The sequence below is a fragment of the Myotis yumanensis genome, unplaced genomic scaffold, assembly GCF_028538775.1.
Source record: "Myotis yumanensis isolate MYYU_CA2020_CCGP unplaced genomic scaffold, mMyoYum1.0.hap1 SCAF_13, whole genome shotgun sequence".
Classification (NCBI taxonomy): domain Eukaryota; kingdom Metazoa; phylum Chordata; class Mammalia; order Chiroptera; family Vespertilionidae; genus Myotis; species Myotis yumanensis.
This window is the reverse complement of record NW_027223764.1, coordinates 51,192,932-51,214,835: the sequence shown is the minus strand read 5'-3', so window position 1 is coordinate 51,214,835 and position 21,904 is coordinate 51,192,932. Positions and strand designations below refer to the sequence as shown.

The 21,904-nt window shown below is 39.1% G+C and overlaps 1 protein-coding gene and 1 pseudogene across 4 annotated transcripts in view; one reads left to right on the top strand and one right to left on the bottom strand.

Annotated features, from left to right (window-relative positions):
• NRG3 (neuregulin 3) overlaps positions 1–21,904 on the bottom strand; it is a 1,067,761-nt gene that overhangs the window by 918,619 nt on the left and 127,238 nt on the right. The gene's annotated exons all lie outside the window — the stretch shown is intronic.
• On the top strand, positions 11,365–12,742 carry LOC139022149 (eukaryotic peptide chain release factor GTP-binding subunit ERF3A pseudogene; annotated as a pseudogene).

Below are 21,904 nucleotides of genomic sequence, written 5' to 3'. Positions count from 1 at the left end.
TCATTCTTTAATGCACAGGAAGAAAATTGTCTGCTATGACAGAAACATCATTTTGAAATTTGAGGAAGAGTTAATAATCTTTTAAATTCATCCTTTCAAACATAGTTAAAATTATTTCCCTGGAGAAAAGATACCTTGAAAACTGTAATGCAAATAGCTCCCCACAAAGTTGTGTGAGACCAAATGACCTCGCTAACCTCCAAAAGGCTGGGGAAACAAAAGCCCATTGAATCAAAGAATATTAATAAAAACTTAACTTTCAGCAGCACATCTCTTACTTTATACTTTGCTCAGCTTTCTAAAGCATGTTTCTGTTAAAACGCTGAATCCTGGCCCAGAAGGGTGTGGCTCAGACGTTGAGCATTGACCCAGGAAACAAGAGGTCACCGGTTCGATTCCTGGTCAGGGCACATGCCTGGGTTGCAGGCTCGATCCCCAGTGTGGGGCGTGCAGGAGGCAGCCCATCAACGATTCTCTCTCATCATTGATATTTCTATTTCTATCTCTTTCTCCTTCTCCCTTTCTCTCTGAAATCAATAAAAATATAAAAAGTAAATTAATTAATTAGCTAGTTAATTATTAAAATGCTGAACCCTGTATAAGTAGAGAGCAGTTAGGTAACTTCAGCTGCTTATATTAGGTCTCCCAGGGCTGTACCACTGAGTAGCCACAAAGGACACTCCGAAAGCTGAGGTGATATTTACAAATATGTCTTGTATTGTTCACTTATTCTTGTGAAAACCAACTGATTTAAAATCATGAACTGCTCAGTGAATAAAGAGAAATAATATCCTGAAACAGGAGATTGATACTTGGGTATTTACCTGAAGAAATATTTTGACATTAAAATAAACTAACTAACTAAAAATGAAGAGCCTCAGACTGATACAGGTGATTTCCAACATTTTACCTGAAAGTATAGTAGCAGCTCTTTTGCCTAGAAGCAGATTGGAAAAATGCATGCTTACTGTATTCTATGTTTTAATGTTGCAAACCTTAAAATCATGATGAAAATAACGATTAATAGTACCTGACCAAACTTGTAAAAACTGTTCCTAGGCCTTGCTCTTTTCAGAAGTATGATACTGGAGAATGATTAGTCTTTTTTCTATTAATACCTTGCGCCTCTTCCAAAATGGTTGTATTAGTGTCCTTGTTGTTGTCGCTTTTGGAGAGACCAAGGACCAAAATAAACCCCAACACAATACATAAAAATTCTGTGTTCCAACCAATAACAAATAAACTTTGAGTAAAAATATAAAATTAACTTAATAATTAGAGCATACAAATATGTCGAACACAGGCAATACTATCACTGTGATTAAGCTTTAAATTTGGCTCTGACTCTCTAAGCAACCAAGCAAAACCTGCAACATGTTCAGTTAAGAAGTATTAGGAAAAAAATCAACAGTACTGTTTTTCTAGCACTTAATTTTTTTAAAATATTTTTTTATTTTTTATTTTCTAATATATTTTTATTAATTTCAGAGAGGGAGAGAGAGACAGAAACATCAATGATGGGAGAGAATCATTGATTGGCTACCTCCTGCATGAACCCCACTGGGGATCAAACCCGCAACCGGACATGTGCCCTGACAGGGAATCAAACCATGACCTCCTGGTTCATAGGTTGACGCTGAACCACTGAGCCACGCTGGTTGTGCAATGTATTTTACTTTTTAATTAAAGCTGATTATAATATAATTCAGTATAATATTCGTTTCACGTGTACAGCATTGTGGTTAGACATTTATAAAACTTATGAAGTGATCCCCGATAAGTCAAGTACCCATCCGACACCATACACAGTTATTACAATATTACTGACTGTATTCCCTGTTTTACTTCACTTCCTGTGACTATTGTGTAACTTCCATTTCGTAAGTCTTAACCCTTCACCTTTCTCACCCTGCCCAAAACCTCCCTCCCATCAAGCAATCATCAGTTTGTTTTTGTTTGTATGTTCATTTATTTTGTTTTTTAAATTTCATATAGGTGAAATAATACAGTATTTGTCTTTCTCTGACTGACTTATTTCACTAAGTATAGTATCCTCTAGCTTCATCATGTCAAAAATGGTAAAATGTCATTTCTTTGGCCACATATGTATGTACCACTTCTTTATCCATTTGCTATCCCTCAATGGACTCTTAGGTTGCTTCCATATCTTGACTCTTGCAGTGAACATAGGGGAGCATATATCTTTCCGAAATAATGTTTTTGATTCCTTTAGATAAGTACTCAGATTGGAATTGCTAAGTCATATGGTAGGTTTATTTTTAATGTTTTGAGGAACCTCCATACTGTGTTCAGCGGTATCTCATTGTGGTTTTAACTTGCATTTCTCTGATGATTAGTGACCTTGAGCATCATCTCATATGTCTAATGGCCTTCTGTATATCCTCTTTAGAGAAATGTTTATCCAGGCCCTTTGCCCATTTTAAATCAAATTATTTGTTTTGCTTTTCTTTTTTTTTTTTGGGGGGGGGGGGGTTAAGTTGTATGAGTTCCTTATATATTTTGGATATTATCCGCATATCAAATGTATCATTGGTAAATATCTTCTCCCATTCATTAGGTTGTCTTTTCATTTTGTTGATGGTTTTCTTTGCTGTGCAACTTCTTTTTAGCTTGATGTAGTCCCATTTGTTTATTTTTTTTCTTTTGTTTCTGTTGCCTGAGGAGATATGTCAGAAGAAATAATGCTAAAAGCAATATCAGAGAGTTTACTGCCTATCTTTTCTTCTAGGAGTTTTATGGTTTCAAGTCTTACATTTAAGTCTTTAACCCATTTGGGGTTTATTCTTGTATACGGTGTAAAAAAAGTGGTCTAGTTTCATTTTTTGCATGTATCTGTCCAGTTTTCCCAGAGCCATTAATTGAAGAAACTGTCTTCACCCCATTGTATATTCTTGCTTCCTTTGTCATAGACCTGTGGTCGGCAAACTGTGGCTCGCAAGCCACATGCGGCTCTTTGGTCCCTTGAGTGTGGCTCTTCCTAAGCCTTAGGAGTACCCTAATTAAGTTAATAACAATGTACCTACCTATATAGTTTAAGTTTAAAAAATTTGGCTCTCAAAAGAAATTTCAATCGTTGTACTGTTGATATTTGGCTCTGTTGAATAATGAGTTTGTCATAGACTAATTGACCATAGAGGCATGAGTTTATTTCTTAGCTCTCTATTCTATTCCATGAATCTATATTTCTGTGTTTATATCAATACCATGCTGTTTAGATTACTGTAGAATTGTAATATAGTTTGATATCAGGTTAGCACTTAATTGTTCAAAATGAATCTTTCACATATTTAGATTACCATAGACTTGTAATACAGTTTGATATCAGGTTAGCACTTAATTGTTCAAAATGAGTCTTTCACATATTGGAATATAATTGTTATAGGAAAATGGACATAACAATATTTTCATAACAGAAGCATTACCCTATTTCATATGGCTTTCTTTTAATGCAGTGGTTCTCAACCTTGGCTGCACATTAGAATCACCTGGGAATCTTTTTAAAATCCTGATTTCTGGGCCTCATCCTCCGGAAATTCTGTTTCTTGGTTACTAATGTTGTGGCCCCACCCCATAACAAAGAAACTGAATTTCTGGAGGATGAGACCCAGAAATCAGGATTTTAAAAAGATTCCCAGGTGATTCTAATGTGCAGCCAAGGTTGAGAACCACTGTTTTAATGGCTTTGTAACGACAGCTCAATAAAGATGATTTTACAATGGGATATTCCAATGTGGTTCAAATAAGTAAACTGTGGTAACCCAACAGATTGGCAACCTTTCTTTATAGCAGAGACCTTAATATAGTAACTTTCCCTAGGAGGGTTTTTCATTTGCTTTAGGAAGAAATCCACAAACACCTGTTCCAATAAACACTTTCATAGAAGGACCATAAGGGGGTTAAAATATCTTTCTCTTCTTGTAAAGGCTTGATCATCTCCTGGACACATGGTAGGATGGGGACCACAGCAATTTTCTCCCCGCTGTGTTTATCTGTGTGTGTGTGTGTGTGTGTGTGTGTGTATACAGCCGAACATAGGGAGGGATAGAGGGATCTTTCTATGATGGAATGAGCTTGCAGTCAAAGCAGGGAGGAAAGACTTGGAAGCTTCCAAATGATCCAAATCAATTCACCTATCAAAAAAAAAATTATCTCAAATAACAAAGTAGATAGAATAAATAAACCCCAGGAATAAGATATTAAAAATTAATTAGAAATTTCTAATATGTGCATTAAACAATGTCTGATCATCCTAGAAATCTAAGAAATACAAATTCAAACAAAAACAAAACACAATTTTTCTCCCATTGATTTATCAAGACTTAAAATCGTAATTTCAGTGTAGCCGAGGTTCCAGGGGACAGGCAGGCTCAGACTCTGCTAATGGAAGCATGAGCTGAAAATTCAAGCTTTCTGCAAGTAAATATCATAACAAATATGAAAAGTCTTTAAATATGCATGTCCTCCAACCAGCTTTTTTCTACTAAGAAATGACTCTGAATGAATTATCACAGGAATATAGCCATAAGAATATATATAAGAGTAACTGCTCTAAATTACCCATATATCCCAAATTAGCACACTAGTTAAAAGTTTTCAAAGTACAACATATACCCCAATTCAATATTACTGTCAAATATATGGACATTGAAAAAAATCAGAGAGATTTAAGTAATTTTTACATTTTGTGTATGACAGTCTGCATTTCTACCTTTGGTAATAAACAAGTTTCATTCCTCCTAATTTCAAAAGGTTCTTCAACTTAATTTTGAAAGCTAAACAATGGGGTAACGTTAGAAATAGCTGTTCCAGTATTAATTTTAAAAATAAGGATTTTTAAAATTCAGTTAAGGTGTTTGCAATGGCATCATAAAAACCACTAGGACTAAACATCTAAACATCATTGACTTTTAGGCATATCTGACCATTTTCAAAGAGTGCTGGAAATTTGCTTGCAAAATATCACTGCCGATCCGTGTAAATCACAACATATTCATTTGCTTCCCTCAGAGCTGAACAGATTGAAAGATGCTACGCTCCGGCCTCAGGCTGGGGGAGGAAGCTCCCGAGGACAGTAATTACAACCTCACCTCTGAACTACAGGAAGGGCTGGAATGAGAAAGACTGTTTCATCTGCTAGGCTTTGGGGAGACTGTCCCCCTGAAGACAGCTGAATAGCTGGATTTATTGTGAAAAGGGACATCCAGATCTTCCACCTTTGAATCCTTCCCTCATTGTTCAGATGAGAAAACCTCAGCCAAGGCAGGGAAAGTGACCGTGTCGTGGAGGAGTGATGGTCAGAGCTGGGGCTGAGCCCAGTCCCTGCAGGGCACACACTTGGATTCTGCTTTATTGCCTGGGTTAATCCTCTTATCTTACACAGAATTCTTATAACAACAGTTCCAGAAGCATCATCTAAGGCAGCACTTCCCAAGCAAATATTAATAATGAGAGCACCTACTTAATTTAAAAATTTCTGGCAGCCTTGTCAAAGAAGGCAAAAGACAGAGGTGAAATTAATTTTAATAATATATTTTACTTAACACAATATATAAAAGTATTATCATTTAAACCTGAATTCAATATAAAAATGAAATGAAACTTTAAATCCATGTGTTGTTGTTATTTTTTATGTGTGTGTGTGTGTGTGTGTGTGTGTGTGTGTTTTGGTTTTTGGTTTTGGTTTTGGTTTTTTTGGTGCCAAAAGTTTGAATGTCAATGTGGCTTTTATGCTTATAGTGCTTCTCAGCATAGGTTAGTAAAATTTAAGTGCTCAGTTGATTTTATGATTTTCCTCCTTAAAAGGCAGCATCCATTGATACTTTAGGTCTCAACTTAAAGACAGGAAACTTCATAAGGAAATCCTTTTAAGAAGCCACCCCAATAATGAGGAAACACCACAAATACTGAGGTGAACTGTGACCTAGGCAGTGCCTTTCTTGCACTGGCTGACAGCTTTCAGAATCAAAATATTCTCTCACCATGAAATAAGGCTGATTCAATGAGGGAGTACTAACATTTCTATCTGCTTATCTTAATCGACAGGCCTTCTCCCCATTAAGATCCCCAGGTGCCTTCTGCAGGATAAGACTGTCCCCTCCTCCTCAATTAGTGAGACTTTCATTCAGTTCCTTGTGTTAATTAGCCCTTGATCTCCAACCTCCCCACACAGAGTACAGTCACCTTGATAAACCTGGACCACAATCTGCTTGTCTAAATCTCCAAACACTGGAAAGCAGCAGAGCACAGTCACAGTGTAAGTGCTCAGAACACTTGAGTCTTACCAGATGGCTAAATACAGGGTGTCCCCAAAAATGCACACACCACTGTAGCAGCTGAGAACTCAGTTTTGAAAATGAAATGTATTTTAATACACACTGCCTCCCCAATTATTCAAAATGATGGATATTCAAAGGTCATGCTCTCTTTCAGAAAATACTATAATTAAAGTGAGAAGGAAAAAAACAAAACAAAACAAAAAATAAAAAACACCTCATGCAAACATTGCAGCTTTTTAGCTAGACTCAAAAGACAAGAATTTGGAAAAAAGCCACAGGTCAGGAATCACATTTGCCAACCAAGCATTGTCTAAAATTATTACTTCAAAAAAGAAAGACTTAACCCTAAGTCAAAGGAAGCATGTGTGTGTGCGCACACACACACACACACACACACACACATACACACACACAGAGGCATGCATGCCCCAACAGCTTGTTAGAGTTTCAGTAAACAACCTCATCAGGCTGATATAAAATTATCTTCTTGTTTTCCTGATTCAACAACAAATTATTGCTTCAATGCTTGGTAATCAGAGTAGCAAAACTCCTGAGGATTCAATAAACAAATTAGAGATTCTTTATTATCCCTGAACAAAGTTAAATTTGGCTTCAGAAAATGTTTTAGAAGGTGGGACTATTCAGGTGCATTTTGATTGATGTTCTGCTAGGGCAGTGCTATAAACTACAAAGCTAATTCCTGCTTAAATATTTCTGCCTAATTTCCGTTCATTGCTAAGATACTAGATAGCCTGTAAGCAAATTTCTCTACTTTATTTTTCCAGGAAAAAATACTTTATTTCTGGGGTCGGGGGTGGAGGGATTCCATTTTAACCTATAATATCTAGGCTTATTTAGGCTTTCCTTTTGTCCTTGGTACCATCTCTGGCAACTGACTTAATTCCAAGACCCCGAGTTTAGGAGTAGGTGGCAAAGCACCTAGAAAATCAATAGAGTCCCCATGTCACTCAGTCCCAGGCAGCCTTGCTCCGCATGCTATGAGAGCTCACCAGCACTGTGGTTCCACTTGCTGCACTTCTCAATTGATTGGAAATGCCCTGACCCAAGGTCAGGTGGGAGTGTGTAAATGTAAAGGCTGTTTCACCACAGAGCTCCAAGCCCCCGCTGCAGTAAGTCATGGAGGCCATTTCCAAGGCACTGGTCTGTGTCCTACAATCCAGGGCTGACGATCTTCTTAGGAATGGCACACGTTTCTGCTTCCTCAAGACAATCAAAGAAAAGCCACTGGTGTTTCTTCAGGAGCCTTGTCATGCTCCTCTCCAACAAAGACACAGGGACCCTGCTTCACCCCCAGCAGAGCTGGCAGTGTGTCAAAAGCTCTAAGAAACTAATGCCAGTCTACTGCCTTAGAAAATCCATTAAGTATCGAAGTCACTTTTACAATAAGAATATTAAATGATCTATAAAATCATGGGAATGTGGATCATTCTTTAGAGCAGGATGGCACAATTAATGCTGACCAGCAGCATGGCCCTGCGGAGTGCATGAAACCGATGGCCGAAGACCCGGGTGGCCACTTGATTCCTGGGGCCTTGGGCAGGTCAGTTAACTTGAAGACGATGGGTCCTAACCAGTTTAGAATTATAGACGTCTTTGAAAATCTGATAAAAATCTCTTCTTGGAAATTTTACTGGGATCGTAGAACCTCCTTATCCCCAAATCCTTGCCAGGACCCAAGTCAAGAATTCCTGTTATGGATACCTGAACTCGGGGACTTATCCCTAGAATCTATGCTCTGTGAGAGCGGGGTATGTCTCCAGAGCCCGGGACAGTTCCTGGTCCCAGTGGGTACTCAAAAGGGATTTGATGGATATCATTAAATAAAAGTATCATGAATATTTTCAAATATTAAAGACAGTTTATATAAAGGAGACTTGCAATTTATAAAATATTCTACAAATATGTTATTATTTTGTTAAAGTAATTGCAAGCAACATCTTATGCTGTTTTCTAACTGATACTTTCAGTAAAACATATACAGTGGGGCCTTGACTTACGAGTTTAATTCATTCCATGATGGAGCTCGTAACTCAAATTACTCGTACGTCAAATCAAAAAGTGAATGAGCGAGACACGTGATGCTGGGCTGATGTTGTGGCGTTCACTGTGATGTTCCCTGCGCCAACTAGTGGTGGGGTATCTGAAGCTGGCTCGTAACCCAAATTTTAGCTCGCAACTCAAAGCAAAAAATCGGCCGAGAGATGGCTCGTATCTCGAAAAACTCGTTAGTCGGGACACTCGTAAGTCAAGGCCCCACTGTAATCACAATTTACAGTTCTCCAGAAGGTAAAACTTTTTTCTACAAACCTGAAATTTTTAAAAATATATAACTGTGCTTCAACAAAGTTCTTCCTTTGAAAATCTGTATAAATATCAATAAATTAATAAATATTAAAGTGCCCCTCAAAAAAATCCTATTCTCCACCTTTTATGTCCTACCTGTTTCTAACGATACCACTTTTGTCAAAATTGGACACTTGTCAAAATTTCAAAGTTGAACATATAATTCATCCTCTCATATGAGACTATTCGGTCAACAAACTCAATTGCTTGCACTTTCCCAAAATCTCCCCCCTGAGTTCCCCACCTTTTATTTCCCATGGCTATGCCTCACCTTGGCCCTCATCACCTTTCACTTGAAAACACACAAGTGTCTCTCACAGCCATCAGGATAGATACTACCAAAAACATGAAAACTAACAAGTGTTCACAAAGATGTGGAACCCTTGAGCACTGCTGGTGAGAATGCCAACTGCTCTAGCTACTGGAGAAATGGTATGGCAGTTCCTCAAAGTTTAAAAATAGAATTACCATGTGATCTAGCAATCCCACTTCTGGAATCCCAAACAAATTGAAAGCAAAATCTTGAAGAGATACTTGTACACCCATGTGCACAGCAGCATTGTTCACAAGAGCTAAAACGTGAAAGCAACCAAGTGTTCATCAACAGATGACTAGAAAAGCAACATGTGTTCTAAGCACACAGTGAAATACTCTTCCGCCTTAAAAAAGGAGGGAATTCTGACACAAGCTGCAACAAGGATGAAAGTTGAGGACGTGCTTTGTGAAATAAGTAAGTTAGGAACAGACAGGTACTGTACAACCCCACTTCCATGAGGTGCTTAGAGTAGTCGAAATCATAAAGACAGAGACTAGAAAGGTGACTTTTAGGGGTGAGCGTAGGGGCGGGTAGTTATAGTTTAACTGGAATAGAGCTTCAGTTTTACAAGATGAAAGTTATGAAGATAGATGGTTGCACAGTGTTATGCATGTGTTTAATGCCACTAAACTATACACTTATAAGTGTTTAAGTCCTAGCCAGTTTGGCACAGTGAAAGGTCACAGGTTTGAATCCGGTCAGGGCATGTACCTGGGTTGCGGGGTTGATCCCAGCCCTGGTCGGAGCATGTACAGGTGACACACAATCAATATGACTCTCTCTCTCTCCCCCGCCCCTCCCTTCTGTTAGCTCTAAAAATCAATGGGAAAAAAATTTCCTCAGGTGGGGATTAACAAAAGAATGTGATGAAGATAGCACATTTTATATAATGTGTATTTTACCATAGTAAAAGAAAAAGCTACATGAACAGATACTTCATCAAATATATGATTTGCAAATAACTACAAGAAAAAAAGATGTTAAGTATCAAAAAAATAAACTATGAAAGTGTCCTCAACTTTTCTCCCTCCAATCCATCCTTGACACCATTTCCAATCATCTTTCTAAAACACAAGTTTGATTATGTGGCTCTTCTACTAAAAAATTAAGATTTGTTCTGTGTCTACATTTTGAGGAAAACTGAAATACGGCAAATGATGTCTTTATTCCTCTGGCCTTAACTCACTTCCCTGGCATCTCCCATCTTACACTCCCCATTCAATTCACAGATAAAACACTGCAGTTCAGAAAATAACATTATTTACTCAGTATCATATAGCTGGTAAAGAGCGAAGACAAAATTTGTTCCCTGGCTTTTTTTTCACACAGTAATATTCTCAAATCTATATTGAACTCTCAATAATCAATTCACAGAGATCTTCCCTGAGAAAATCTAGGAAAGTCTGTTAAGCGAAATGACATGTTTCAAAGCAGTGCCTTCAAAATCTTGTGACAGATTAATCTGGTGCTGCATTAATTAACTGTCATACTCTCCTCTCCACAGAACCCACGTGAGAATTTTCACCTGTTCCTCCTTCACATTTTAAGGCAATGCTGACTACTGCGCTGTTGCCCTCACCCGGAAGGGAGTGTCTCAAACCATATGATGATTCCAATGCAGACTCTAGAGAGAAACTTTGGACACCATATACTGAGAAATATGCTTGGCTTAAAGAAAATAGATCAATTCCTACATTTCCTATTTGTGGATTAGAGATCTCTAAAAGCTTGCAAGAGAATCCATTCTTTTCATTTACACAGAATGCACACTGCCCTTCTCTCCCACTCTTCATCTTTGCTCCTCACTCATTGGTCTGGATATTCTACCTTCTAGAATCTCTCCAGTCTCTTCCTCTCTTCTCCCTCTGACCAGCTATATCTAAGCTCCTCTTCTCCTCTGCATACATCTCTGGTTTCCCACTGCTGCCCAGGACTGAGATCTCCTCCCAGAACTTACAACCTTCATGCTCCTTCTGTCAGGTTGTAGATCAGCTCCACCCACCTGTTATATGTCATCCCCAATACTTACCAACATTAGGCTAATTCTTCCAGCCCAGTCCAGATCTTTCTTGCTTATATTATGATCCTAGGCAAGACACTTAATTCTCTGTGGTTCATAGGACTTATGTGAGGATTACATGAGATAATACATGAAAAGTTACAGAGAATAATGCTTGGCCCATAGGAGCTCAATAAATACTACTATTATGTTTAGCAATTCTATCATGCTTTGTTTATTTTAAGGAGGCACTTTCAACAACTGCAGAAAGAACAGAGATGTTTAACACACACACACACACACACACACACACACACACACACACACCCTCACACACCAGCTCTGAAGAAAATGCAATGGGGAAAGAACAGTTTCTTCAGTGAGTGGTGATGGGGAAACTAGACAGCGACATGAAAGAAAATGAGACTGACATTGGTCTTGAAAATGATTCTTCAGGTTTGACAGCAATATCAAAGGCAACAAAAGAAAAAATAAAAAAGTAGGCCTACATCAAACTAAAACTTCTTCACAGCAAAGAAACTCATCAACAAAATGAAAAGGCAACCTACCAAATGAGAGAAAATATGTCCAAATCGCATACTTAATAAGGATTTAATATCCAAATAATATAAAGAGTTCATATAATTCAACAACAAAGAAACAAACAATTTGATTTAAAAATGGGCAGAGGATCTGAATACAGTTTTCCAAAGAAGACATACAGATGGCCAACAGGTACATGAAAAGACCCTCAACATCACTAATCATCAGGGAAATGCAGTTCAAAACCACAATGAGATATCACTTCAACACGATAAGGAATAACAAGTGTTGGCACGTGTGGAGAAGAGGAAACCTACACCTGTGTTTGCCCCACCAGGGCCTCCTCCAAAGGAGAATGCGAGCGTGGCATTCTTTGGGCACGTGCTGGCAGATCAGACACTGGAGGACAAAGAACGCCTCTGACTGGAATGGTTGACAAAAGGACACCTGAGAAATATGAAAAAGAAGCCAAAGAGGAAAACAGAAACTTGGAAATGGTCTTGGGACTTAGACACAGATTGGGAAGAACGAGCAAGGGTAAAACAGGAGAAGTGGGTTGTGACCATTTTGAAACAGAAAAGCATTTCACAATTCCAGATGCCCCAGCCACAGGAGTTTTGTCTCAAATGTGAGGGTGGTCCTCCTGAGCCTGAGCTGGCTGTACTGGTCATCTCTACCAGGAAAGGGATTCTGAACCTGAACTTGAAAAGGGAGGGCAGACAACAGAACACATGATGCTGGCAAAGACAGCAGGTGTAAAAAACTTAATTGTGCTTACTAATGAGATGGGTGATCCAACAGTGAGTTGGAGAAATGAGAGATATGAAGATGAAAAAAGTTGGCTTCAATCCCAAAATGAACATTCCCTTTATGCCTTGCTCAGGAGTGACTTGAGCAAATCTTAAAAAGCAATCAGACATCTGTCCTCGGTACATTGGAATACCATTTATTCCATATCTGGATAATTTGCCAAACTTCAATAGATCAGTTGATGGACCAATAGGGCTACCAACTGTGGATCAATACAGGACACAGGCACTGTGGTCCTGGGAGAGCTGGTGTCGGGATGGATCCACAAAGGCCAGCAGCTTGTGACGATGCCAAACAATCACAGATGGGATCCTTTCTGAGGATGTAGAGACTGATTCTGTAGCCCCAGGTGAAAACCTCAAAATCTAACTGAAAAAAACTGAAGAAGAGATTCTTCCAGGATTCATACTTTGAAACAAGGTCAAGTCTGCATTGCTCAAATAAGGACAGCAGGACCCATCTGCCTTGAGACCTTTAAAGACATCCCTCAGATGGGTCGATTTCCCTAAGAGATGAGGGTAAGGCCTCTGCAATTGGAAAAGTTCTGAAACTGGTGCCAGGGAAAGACTATTGGCTTTCTTGATGACTCTGCACAATACTGTGAGGAAGAATGACTGCAGATGCCTCTTTCATACCACCTTCTCTACTGTCTGCCCATTGACAAACCTCTCTCTATATCTGGCCAATTCCACATTTCGTCAGCTTTCTATATTGAGAGCTCTGCTGTGCCACTGTTGAATTTTCCCCAAGATTTTTTTCTTTCCCTCTCAAACTGTTTTCTAGACCAGATTTTGGTGATAGCTTTGTTAGTGATGTGGACATAATCGCCTATGATACTAAAAACCTACATCTAAAACATTTTTTTTTTCATTTATCCCTCAGGCACATGTAGACTTTTTAACCCCCAAGCAGATCACTCTGAGTGTGCGATTGTGTGTACACATGTTACAAAGACAGCTACTATGTTAATAAAATATTCAATTTGAAAAAATCAAGTTGCATGGCAGAGTGGTTCCCAGCACACATTTTCAGTTAGACTCCTGGGTTTAGATATTCTGTCTCCCCAATACCACACCTATTTATGACATTGGCCAATGTCTTACCTGCCCCAAGACTCAGGTTCCTCATCTGTCAAATGGAGTAAACTAGTTTATTATTATAATATCACTTGATGGTTAAATCTACATAAAGTGTATGGAAACCCCCTCACCATGTGCCTGGAAGAACCTTAGGGAATCATCTCGCAGTTAATGATTCATGGACGCCCAGTGGTGTGGGCGGAGCCACCCTACGCCTCAGACCTCACCTGTCTGAGCCCTGTTGTCTGTACTTCTCCATGGCAGAGAGAAAACAAACAAGCATAGCTTCTCCTTCTCCTGTTGATCAATGAAAAAACTCCAAAAACAGGGCAGCTCATAGCAACTGGTGGTATGCCTGGGTCAGAATTAAGATTCTTGCTGTGCTTCTACTCTGCCCTGTGTCTCGGGGCCTCCCTAGTAAATGGGTTGTCATTGGTCCTCCACCAAGCAAATGTTCAAAAGAGGCCTCGGTGGGCTGAACAGTCGGACCCAGCACTTTATCACTCCCCTTCATCAATGCACAATACTGTCCCCTAGAAAAAAAGGAGCTCCCCTTTCCAAATTCCCAATAAGACTCTATTAGGAGAACAAGCATTTTCTTGTGAACTGCTGCACACTGGCCAGCTGGACCAGCTTCCCTGAGTGTGATGAGCCTCTACCATGCACGTAAGGCGCCTTCCCACCTGCCAGGGCCTGAGTGAAGATGGGCTTTGGTGGAGGCTGCCCCAAATGAAGAGATGTCAGAATAGGACCCAAATCTCTGCACACAGAGCCGTCCAGCCCACCAGGCCTCTGTTCACACACCGAACACATGTGTTTGGTAAAATGCTTGACTTCCTGAAGTCCCTAAAGACCTGAAGAACCCTGCATCTGATTTCGAGGGGAAATAAAAAGACAGAGCCTCGTCTTCCATCTCAGGTGCAGAATACAACGCAGGCGCACCTCGGGTAATGGAGAACCCCAGCTTGTGCAGGCTTGTCATTCCGAGTTTTCTTATTTTTAGAATCAATACATCTCACTTTACATATCAGAAATTTCTACATTACTGTTCCTCATATGAATAAATGGATATTAATATTTTATTACTTCCTTCTATTCAAGTATCATTGATGAATAAAGGCAACATAGTAATATGGTTTTTAGAGAAAATGCATAGTTGATACATCTGGGAGTAGTAGCACATCCAACCTAAACCAGTAAATTTCAAAATCAACTTCATACTTGAACCTGAAGAAGAAAACTTCAGGCTGCAGCATTTCATGTGTGGGGCTGACACACAGAGCTTCCCATGGGCTCCTCTTTGTCAGGAGACAGGGCGAGGCAAGCACGTGCCTTACATTGGAAACTGCTTGAGAGGTTGCCTTAAAACCATCAACTTGCCAAAATGCTCACACAGCCAATACTGCCTTGGATTATTCTTGGTGATGTTAGTGTGTCCGATTATTTTTTAAATCATGAATGCTTTTTGTGATTTATTAAATTTTGTTCTTCATGATTGCAGAGGGAAAATGGAAGTCAAAATAAAGGGACGACCAGAGACGGATCCAGAACAAGGATGATGGGACACTGGGTGGCAGGACTGTGGATGAGGCAAAACACAAGCAGCCATCACACTGAGTGGCTTTGTGCCAAGTGCCTTGGCCCTTGCCTTCAGTAGGTTTCATCCCCCTCACTGACCAGGGAAGAACTCAGTGATATATAAACTATCTTACAGATAGGGGTACTCAATAGGCATTTGTTTCCCTTAATGATTTTTATATTTTTGCATTAGTATGCTTATCTAACTTACATGGCATTTAGCTTTTCATTGAACACTCTTTTTACAACAACTCTGTTTACAACAGCTATCACGCTCTTTGGAGCACTTTGCCTGCCTCTCACTTTTGTCATCTAAGTAAAGTTCAATGTCTTTTCCTGACCTTCCAAACTACATAGTAAAGATAAATTAATAATAATAGCACTAAACTAAGAAACATGTAAAAGATGTTACAGTAAAATAATATAATTTACTAAATGTCATAAAAGAAAACAAATAAATGAGAAATATATCATGTTAATATACCTGAAATCCAGAAAGGCCATACATAATCTATAAATTCAAAGCAATTTCAATCAAAATCCTATCAGTGTATCAGTGTTTTCATGCAATGTAAAACTTCATGCTAAAATATTTATGGGTGAGTTACAGGTCAATATCCGTCAAGGTAATTTTAAAGTAAAAGAAGAAGAGGTGACACATTTTAACTTTTATCAGGTATTACTATAAAGCTACAGAGATTAAACAGTGTACACAGCTGAAAGGATAGACAAATAAAGCAAAGTTACAGGATACTGTAAATACCTTTAAAATACATTCATGTTTCTCTGTGACTTCAAATATAATAGGCTACAAATTTGTGAGCAAAAGATAGACTATTCAAAGAATGGTGCAGGAATAACTAGCTATCCATATGGAGAAAGGGAAAAAATCAGATCTCTACTTCTCTCCAAACAATAAAAAAAGAAATAAATTTATGTTGGATTAATAACTTAAATCAGATAAATAAATATATAAATGTTAAGAGTATAACATAGGGAATATATTGATGAGATCAAGATAGAAACACAAACAAAGGAAAACTATAAAAGAAAAAATAAACATTCCAGAACCCATTAATACTGAAAAGTTTTATAAGATAAAACCAGTCACATGCAAAGAAAAAGAAACTTACTTCTGGGGAAAATATGTTTGCAATCCATACAACTAATAAAAGGAATGTTATACAATGAACAAAAGGAACATGTACAAATTGATTTGCAAGAGAAGACAAATTTTAAAAAATAGGCTAATTATATGAACTGGCAATTGAAGTGAGAAGAAACTTCAATGGCCTATAAACGTATAAAAGTAGTCAATCAGATCTCACTCATTTGTGGAATATAGAGAACAACATTGACTGATGAACAGGGACAGATTCAAAGACAGAGAAACAGCGATCAGACTATCAATCTCCTGAGGGAAAGTAGGGGAGGGTGGGGGTAAGGGGAAGAGATCAACCAAAGGACTTGTATGCGTGCATATAAGCCAAACCAATGGACATGGACAACAGGGGGATGAAAGCATGAGTGTGGAGGGGGGAGGTTGGGGGTTAATTGGGGGGGATGAGGACACACTTGTAATACCTTAACCAATAAAGAAATTAAAGATAAAAAAGTAGTCAATCAGTAACAATCTTACAATAGCCAGCTGTCATAAAATGCTTATTTGATTGTAAAAAAAAAAAATCAATATATCAGCTATAGATTATGGGGAAACAGGATCAAATGCATCATAGAGAGGAGTATAAACTGGAGATCTATTTGACTTTACACAGCTAAACACAGACACGGCTTGCAACTGAGCAATTTGATCTTTAGGTTTGTACCCTGGAAAGACTCTTACACCTTTACATCAGGTGACATACATAAGGATGCTCAATACACTGAAGGATGACTCACTCTCCACATACTACACACATTTCCTTTTCATTCACTCGCAAATGTTCTGAAGGCGCATCTTATTCACCAGCGTAAAGGGAAAATGGACCGGATAAATGGAGGAACATGGATGGCAACTTTACTGACGTTACTGACTCTGTGTGTTTGTAGCAGGCAACCAAAGGAACAACAGGTCGATGATGACTTTATTGAGAGAGTCCCCAGCGCTTGTTTTGGGAAATGTCATAGCTCATTAAGGTTAGAGAAAATCAGCTCTCTTCTTTCCCACACACTGGTCAAGTTTTCTCATGTCTCATTAAGAGGCTAAAACTTTCAAATGTTCATTGGGCTGTATAATTTCATGGGCTACATAAAAGCGATAATTTTTAAATGTTAATATATGTCATCTTTGGACTTTCTGAAGTTTTTAAATGTTTAATCTTAGTTCACAAAATGTCAGAACCTACATTTGCAGAGAAGTGTAGCTTTTGGTCCTAACAAATGGACCAGCAAATAGTCACATCTACTGTATAGGTATAGCAGGTTCAGAAGTCCTGTTACATAGCCTTTGTCATGGAAAACACATCGGGCAAGATTTACAAAATTTCATTTCCACTTACTAGCTATTTTCATTCTTAAACTTGGGTAAGTCATTTCTTATCCCTACACCTCAGCTTTCTCACCTCTACCAGGCATTTCTGATCTGACTCTTCCACACCTCAGTGTAGAAGCAGTCAGAAGACATCAAATGAGACAGCAGACAGTCTGCTACAGCTGCCATAACAAAATACCACTGCCTGAGGGGCTTAAAAAAAACAGAAATTTATCTTCTCGCAATTCTGGAGGCTCGAAGTCCAAGATCAAGTGTTGGCAGGCTTGGTTTCTTCTGAGGACTCTCTCCTTGCCTTATAGATGTCGTCTTCTCTCTGTATCTACACATGGTCTTCCCTCTGTGTGTGTCTATGTCCAAACTAAATCCAAAAGTCATACTGGATGATGATTAATTTTCACTTTATTACCTCTTTAGAAATTCCGTCTCCAAATTCAGTCACATATTGAAGTACTGGGAGTTACAGCAACTCCACGTATGAATTTGGGGGAAACAAGTCCCTAACACAGTGCCTATGACAAATCATTGCTGCTGTTGACAAAGGCACAGTTCTCTCAACCCTACGATACATCCCTGCAAAACTATGGGACTGGTTTATTGATGCTCAGGGTGAGAACTGCTTCTGGAAGCCATAGGATGAGTGGATGAGAAAAGACAAAAGAATTGAGTGAAGAGTTCCCCATTCCTGCTCAAGAACTCTACCCTTTGGTCTTCCCCTTTTCCTGTATCATCAGTCCCTGTCTTTCCATTCGATTATCCCCTTCACCGTGCAAGTATTTCCTAGTGTGGCAGCTCCCAAACTTTTTAGACTGTGATCCACATTGGGGAAAATATTTTATATTATAATCCAATATTTGTGTGTAAATATGTAACTATTTATAATTATGGCATAGTAATATATTCCATAAAATCCTTACCTTTACCATATGAGATTAGTATTCTATGTTCTCTTTTAATTTAGCTACTTTTTAAATGACGACTGCAACCCAAAATTATTTTAAGGACACTAATGTTTCACAAACTTCAGCTTGTAAATGCTGCTCTAGTGTATCGCTTTTTTAAAGCAAAACGACTTCCTTTAACTCCATATGCCCTCCTCCAACCACCCCCTTTCTCTGCTGTCCCTCTCAACCAAACTTCTCAAAAAGATATGTCAACAAACTCCCCCTCCACTTTTTCACTTTCCATTAGCTATTCAGGTCCCTGCAACCTGGCCTCTGCCCCAACCACTGCACTAAATCTTCTCTTGCAATGGCCACAAGCAAACCGCATGTTGCCAAATCCAATGGATATGTTCCAATCATCTTTCTCTGCCTTGAAATAGCCTTCAATTTGATCGGCCAATTTGTCATTCTTAAAATACACGCATCTCTTTCTTGGCTTTGAAACAGCACAGTCTCCTTCTTTGCCTGCAACCTCACCACGCCAGTCTGAGTCACATGTTCCTGCCTTGCCCTCCTCTGCTTCACCACAGCTGATGTTCCTGCCTTGCCCTCCTCTGCTTCACCACAGCTGAGGACCATCTGGGCCCAGTCCCGGAGCCCACCCTCTTCCCAATCTATATTCTATCCTAGATACTGTCAGAAACTAGGTTAAATATCATTTATTGCATATAGAGTCTCCAGTGTTTGTCACCTCCAGAATTCTTTTGGATCAGGACTCATACCGCTAGTTGCCTATTTGACATTTCCATTTATATATCTTATATAAGACTCAAACATACTTCCAAAGTCACGACTTAACCCACAGACCTCCTCATCTCCCAGTGCTCCTGACTGAACACAAGAGCACCCACCCAGATACTCTTGCCAGAAAACAGGAAGTCTTCATCTCGCCCTCTCTCCTCTACACCTGCAACTCACCAACATGACCCAGTTCTTCTCTCTTCAAATTACATCTCAAATCTCTTTCTGGGACTATTATGATTCCTTTCTAACTAAACACTATTTCACTTGCCCCCACATATCATCTCTCCATCACACACTCATTATTTTCCATAAACCAAACAAAATGTTTTTTAATTACATTTTATTTTTATTGTTGACATATTACAGATATCTCCCAATTTCACCCACTTTATCTCCCTCCACCAAGACCCCATTCTCCCCAACCTCTGCCCATCACCTCATTGTTGTCTGTATCCATGGGCTATGAATATGTTCTTTGTCTATTCTCTTCACCTTCTTCATTCCATCTGCCCCACCCACCTCCCTCTGACATCTGTCAGTGTGTCCCATGTATCCATGTCTCTGGCTCTACTTTGTTCATCAGCTTATTTTGTTCATTAGATTCCACATATTAATGAGATCATATGGTATTTGTCTTTCTCTTACTGCCTCATTTCACTTAGCATATTATTCTCCAGGTCCATCCATGCTGTCTTCTTTTTCACAGCCAAATAGTACTCCATTGTGTAAATGTACTACAGTTTTTTATCCACTCATCTGCTGATGGGCCCTTGAGCTGTTTCCAGATGTAAGCTATTATAAATAACACTGATATGAATATAGGGGTACATATAACTATGAGTAAATAACACCATTTCTTTCCTCCTCTCCCAAGCATACATTCATAAAGCCTGGCACTTACTAAGAACTCAACATTTTTCTTTAAAGAATGAACAAATAATGCATTTACCATGCAGACTTGGGAGAGACAAAAAGAGGTGAAAGCAATTCAAAATTGTTTTCTTGCATGCATAGTCGCTGGTGGGAAGGAGGAAAGAAGGACTGAGAATGTATAAAAGACCCATTTCTGGAATGTTTTGATGTGGTTCAGTGAAGCCAACATCATATATCTTTTCAAATGATTTAGAGCATAAAAGCATTAGAATTGTTAGGTTTGTGTGTACAAGGGACCATTTAACTATTTAACAGAAATGTTAGGAACAAAGTTGGCATGGATGTCCATCTTCATGCTTCTTGGCCACAACAGTAGAATGTAGAAGATGGGTACTAACAGTTGTGTAACAGCACAAGTTACCACTGATGTACTAATACCACTCTCAAAAACTTGGCATTTCAAGATTATCACCACCACTAATTAAATATACTTGGGTTCATAAATACTAAGTAACATACTCAAAGAGTTTTTTCAACTTCTGCTTAACCCCTGCTCTCTACTCCTTTCCTGATGGTGGAGAACTTTGATAACTACTAGAATATCCAAAATGATCCCACACCTCATATGTAGGATAAAATTAAGTCTATTCTTCAAAACATACAAAACAGGATTAAAAACAGCATGGAGACTATGTGGTCCCCTGGAGTAAATACTGTTCTAATGGAATTGCTAAAAACGTAAGGATATCAAACCAATGGCAGCAAAGATGTACGTAGCTGAATAGTATGACCCTCGGGTTTACAAGAAAGATTGCTGATTTCTTAGCTCCAATGACAGTCACAGGCACCTGAGTGGCTCAGGTTTGACATGCAGGTTTAAATTCCCCCAAATGTCTCCTGAGGGCCTGGGCTGGTGAAGAACCACACCGTGAGGCACGGGGAATGCTACAATTAAGGAGAACGATTGCTGAGGTTGCTTTACTTGTGGCATCATTTCTACGAGTACCCTGCTGAGTCAGGTGACTTGGGAGGTCTATTCTGCCACGGGATTCCATATCATGGGGTTTTTTCTTACTCCAAAATCATCTGAGCTCTCAACCTGGACTTTGTTGTATCACTTTCCAAATGTTCCCATTCTGACTGTGCATAATTATGAATTTTAAGTGTTAAATCCCTTGGATACTTAGCAGGGTAGTGGAAATATCTGGAAATGTGACCTTCTCCTCACCCTGTTGCCTGTGTGAGCCACAGTGGCACATTCCAGAAAGAAAGTGTTTCTCCATTCTACCCCGGGTGCAGGGAGGGCGTGTCTTTGTAAGACACACTCAAGTGGTTTGACTTGAAGGTGCAGAAAGCCCCAAAGTCTGGTGAGTCAGAGATGCAATGCACATTTCATAAAAGGAGCACAAGCTAGAAGTATACCATTGTACCTAATGGGAAAGAGCACAAACTTACTAGGGTAACTACACAGACACTGAGCCCCAACTGTCCTCTACTTTTAAATAAATACTGGTGCCCTAACCTGTTTGGCTCAGCAGATAGAGCGTCGGCCTGCGGACTCAAGGGTCCCAGGTTCGATTCCGGTCAAGGGCATGTACCTTGGTTTCGGGCACATCCCCAGTGGGGAGTGTGCAGGAGGCAGCTGATCGATGTTTCTCTCTCATCGATGTTTCTAACTCTCTATCTCTCTCCCTTCCTCTCTGTAAAAAATCAACAAAATATATTTAAAAAAATAAAAAATAAAAATAAATACTGGTAATTGTGCACCACATTTCATCTTCCCAACCAACACAGGTGTGGAGAGTGGGTAGCAGGGTTCATTATGGATGAATAAGACAGGAATCGGAAGGTGAGACAAATATTGGAGAGG